The following is a 5,169-nucleotide window of genomic DNA, read 5'->3' on the forward strand; positions in this document are numbered from 1 at the left end:
CACCAGCAACAACAACCCCAACAACAACAACAACGGGAACAACAACAACAACACTGGCCCTAGGACTGGAAGCAATGCCATCCCCGTCGCCCCCAAGGACAAGGCCACCATCACTTGTTATGAGTGTGGAGTGGTTGGGCATTACTCCAATGAGTGCCCCAAAAGATTTGCCAAGATTGCCGCCAACACCACTGCACCTGCTCAGAACCAACGCCGCTTTGCCGCAAGAAGGAACCAGAACAACAACAATGGCCGCCTCTACAACATGACTGCCACAGAAGCTCAAGAAGCACCGCAAGCCATGCCAAGTATGTCTCCCTGTTAAATCATATCGCCCAATCTCTCTTAGGAACCTAACTTTTCTTAAAATCTCGGGATGAGATTTGTTTAAGGGGGAAGGGTTTGTAACATCCCAAATTTCAATAAAAGAAAGTTAGAAGAATTCCAGAGAGCAAAATTTCAAACCAACAAAAACTTTTTAAATTGCATATAGTGCCATGCATAGGACTTGTGCATTTGATTGATATGCCATGATGATTGTTATTAGGTGTATATGGTAAACCCTAAAACCCTAATGTGATCCTGAGAAGATCACAAACCAAATAAATTAAAAAGAGCAAGAAAATCAAATAAATGCAAAACCCTAAAAACCCTCACATATGCCCTATGGCATTTTTATAAATTTTGACCCTAGACCAATTTGGTCTTCACCATTAGTTGAATAATGTTACTAAACACTTATTACAACTTTTGGAATCAAATAATCACAATTCAAATGAATTTCAAATGCAAAACTTGCTCACATATGATAATGGTCAAAACTGCCAATTATAGTCTGATCACTACTTTGAGCCATTGCAATTCAATTTTCTCTAACCAAACCTTGCTAACTCTTTGCACCACATCAAAGTCAATATCAAGGTGAACACTTTTTGTAAAGATCACCATGCCAAATTCTTTCTTGATCATTAGCTATGCTGAATCAAAGTTGCAACTTTTTAACATATGTAACAATCTCCCACTTATCAATTTTTGCAAAACTTTGAATTCAACAATTCCACCACCACCTCTCATCATCTCTGGTCATTTAGAACTCAACCAAACACACACATTTCAAATTGGTCAACCATTTGAATTCAATCAAATTTGGACAAAATTCACAAATTCCAAATATGGAACTATTTGACACTATTTGAAATAGTGATCTACCTAGCTCTAATCTACCCCAACCTATTCTAAATTGTCCCCTGGTTCCCTCTAACCAATCAATGCCAAATAGAAACCCTAGCAAGGGAGCTAACAATGCATGGACATGGCCATGCCGGCCATGCTCCACACGTCGAGCTCCCCCTCTCTCCCTTCTTCCTCAGCCACGGCCACCGTGCCCAAACGACGCCACCTCACCTCCTACACCACCTAGCAACCGACGTTGTCGAGAAGGAGCACTGGACGCGCCAGACCAGCTCGCGCCCATAGCGGCCAGTATGCCGCTCGCGTCGCGACCATGCGCGCCGTGGACGCGCACTGGCCACGTGCAACGCCACCACCTTGAGCACCCCCTGGCCCCTCCCTCGACAGGTTGAGCACCTCCGTGACACCTCAGCCGCGCCAGAAACGCTCGGAACCAAGACCCGTGACCGCCGGCGCCGGAGACGATGACACGATCCCGCGAACGCCGCGGCAGTCGTGGAAGCAATGCGACCAAACCAGCCACCGCCCGACCAAGCTGTCGCCACCAATCGCTTCGCCAGGGACCGCAGAATAGCGCCACGCCCTCGCCTAGCTCGCTAGCTCGCCGGAGACGCCGCGAGCATGTCGACCACCTCACTGCCCCGCAGCACCCTTGCGCGCCTATAAAAGGAGACCTCCCCTCGTCGATCTGAGCACACCACCGCACTCGCCACCTCTCACTGCTTCTCAACCACCACACCACTCGCTCGATTCTCGCCGGAGCAAGGCCAATCGGAAGCTCACCGCCGCGGAAGCTCTGCAGCAATCGCCTGCGATCCCGACCACCTCAGGCGACGCCACTGCTACCAGGAGACTCGCCGTCGTCCACAACTTCACCGAGCATACTGCCAACCCTCGCTGGAGCCGCCGTAAGCTCTCCGACCCCCTACCCTCGCTGCCAGACACTCGGCATCTCGCCGGTGAAGATGATGGCTCTGAGCCGTCGATCTGCCATCTAATCCAACGCTCCCCTTTTAAACATACCGATTCGGGTTTAATAGCCGCTGACATGCGGGACCCCCTATCAGGCAGCCCACGCGGGCACATACGCGTGGTGGGCTGGCCTTGGGCCGTTTTAAATCGTTTCAGCCCATTTAGCTTTCCCGCCGGCCTTTTTAATTCAAATCCTATTTAAACAATTCCAAATGAATTTCAATACTGCCCAAACTTTGAAATTCAATAGATTTAAATTGGCTTAACCAAATTCAATGAATTTTATATTGTTGGAAAGCTAATGAAAATATCTACACAATGCCACTGGTCCCATGACCAGATTAGTTGTAGAATTAATTTGATAAAAATAAGAAGTCAGGGACTTTTCCCTATTCAAACAATTATTAAAAAATCAACCAAAATAGATATTAAGTTAATTCCAACTCTAATAGCTCATATTTGACTTACACTAATTGATTATGCAATAAAATGGTGTGGTCACTTTGCATGATCATGCCCTAGTTTAATTAATGGATAATATGGCTAGTTTAACTAGTTGATATTGTCCAAAACTATTAAGTAAATTATATGAAGTCTTATACTTCATTTAAACTTTGTCTCACATGAATTCATGTGATGTTTGGACCCCTGGCCAAACTCACCTATATGAATTACTTGGAGATTTAAATCATATGTAGCACTATTAAATAGTATGAGGTGGTCTACCTCATTTAAATCATTTTCTCAAATGATAATGATGAATGTTTGACTTAGGTAAATATAAGTTCATATATGATTGTTTGAGAAATTAAATCTTAAGAAGATTTCAATGAGAGGAAATTATTTCTCAAGAACCCTATGGAAACTATCATTTACATATTAAGTAAAAGGAAGTAAATTCTCCTCAAGCAACACAACCCATGCACCCTAATTAGATTATTTGTGTGCATGGAATAGTTTGTGTGTTTATATGTGATACATGGAATAGCCATTGAATTAGTGAGTAATTATACTCGTATTCAAATTTAGGCGCTAGCACCGGAGAGTACACCGAAGAAGAAGGTTGCTACCAAGAGGAGGAGGAGGAGAACTTTGAGAACTACCAAGGCAAGCTAATATTATTGCAAAGTGCAAAGCCCTTTGGGGGCAAGGCACCATGAATCTTACCTTTTCTTACATAAGCCTATCCCAAGTTTATACATTACAAGTTTTTACTTGTTTTCTCCATAAGTTGCTTTTATAGTTAACTTTGGTCAAAGTAAAGAGGTTTACTAGAGTAGTAAAGTTAGCCTTCATCAAGCAAAGCAAGATAGCACCCCTCATGATTTAGAGCTAGTGCTAATGAATAAAATTTGACTACTCTAGATGGGAACAATGTGAATTGAAATGAATTTGAAACCTTGGAATGATGAAGCATTCCATTGAATGATTTTTGAAGGTGAATGTGACCAAGAGAAGATAGTGATTTTTGATAAACATGATGTTGGTTTGAATGCGATACCTTTCCATTTATTAAGTACCCCCACAATACCTGATTATGGGTAGGGCTTAACTGGAAGTTTATGCATCTTAGTATGGGTTCCCTCTGAACACACGTCATAGGGGTTATGCTTGAGGCTGCCTCCGTTGTTGAGAAATGATGTGAAATTGAGGTGAATTGTACGGCCAAGCCAGTGCAGCTCCTGTTGACAGTTGGTCTTCACTGGGAGGCCAAGCTCATGGGGAGAGGTGCTCATACTAGGGTTTGTAAGTGAAAGGTTATGGTTGATGATCCGCGTACTGTGTTACGATGATTCAGGGTAATCCCGACGGATGAAATCAAATGTTGTGGCACAAGTGTGCAACCTCTGCAGAGTGTAAACCTATTCGAATAGCCGCGTCCACGGTTACGGATGGTTGGAAAGGCCATACAGTTTCCGATGTCATATCTTTCAAAATGATGTTGAAAGAAGATGGTGAAATGACTTGTGGTGAATTGAATTGAAATCACCACTTGAATGGTGGGATTGACACTAATGTTCCCACTTGAGTTAGTTAGCATTTGAATAAGCTTTTCTCAAATACTTGTGAACTAAAATTGGCTTTATGCAAATAAACTAGAGCTTAGCAAACCTTACTAGAATGTCTAGCACTTACATTAGTATTAGTTTGCGAGTACTTAAAGTACTCACGACTTTGTCCCTGGCTATTCAAATGGCCAGAGTATGAAGATGAACAAGGAGATGACCAGCAGGACGCCTACGACAACTAGGAGTCTTCCGACGTCAAGCGTTGGCCTGTGGACTAGAGAGTCCTTGTATCTTACGCTTCCGCTATGAACTTGTGTTTGTTCGTTGATCAATAGATCAACTATTCGTGTAATATGGATCATGTGATTCCAATTTGTAAGACCTTATGGTTTGTAATGAATGATGACTATGATACTTAAGTATTATGCCTCGCAACAATAATATTCCTGGGATTGCAATGTATGACATAATAGGCATTCGGACTTAAAAATCCGGGTGTTGACATCGAACAAAACCTTTCCCTTACTTTGCCTATTCCACGAGTCAAACTAACTGGGGAGCTCCGTCATCGTAGGTAGCCATTCTCCGAGGCGGTCCCGGTCATTGTGTGCAGGGGATCCAGTTCAATGCCCCCAACATCCTTCACCTCGGCCACGCCCTGTATAATGCACTTTGAAAACCTTTCCACATTTCTCCCATGCGTATGGAAAATGGAACTCGCAATATAATTGACTCATGGGTAAGCTAGGCAAGTTCGGGCCAAGGGGTTCCCATGGGCCCCGTGTGGCTGTACGCTCAGTCTTGGTTCCGAAGGCGAGAACTCAGGTCCTAGTATCGGCGAGAAACAAATCAAATCACCACATCCCCATATGGCGGCCCATCCAAGCCTTTAAACATGATTATTAACATCACTGATCATACCACGTCATCCTGTCAAGCTAGGTTCATTCGTAGCTCTGATTCATCAACAGAATGGATCAGACTTCAACATCTAAGC

This window comes from Lolium perenne, chromosome 2 (genome assembly GCF_019359855.2).
Source record: "Lolium perenne isolate Kyuss_39 chromosome 2, Kyuss_2.0, whole genome shotgun sequence".
NCBI classification, from domain to species: Eukaryota; Viridiplantae; Streptophyta; class Magnoliopsida; order Poales; family Poaceae; genus Lolium; species Lolium perenne.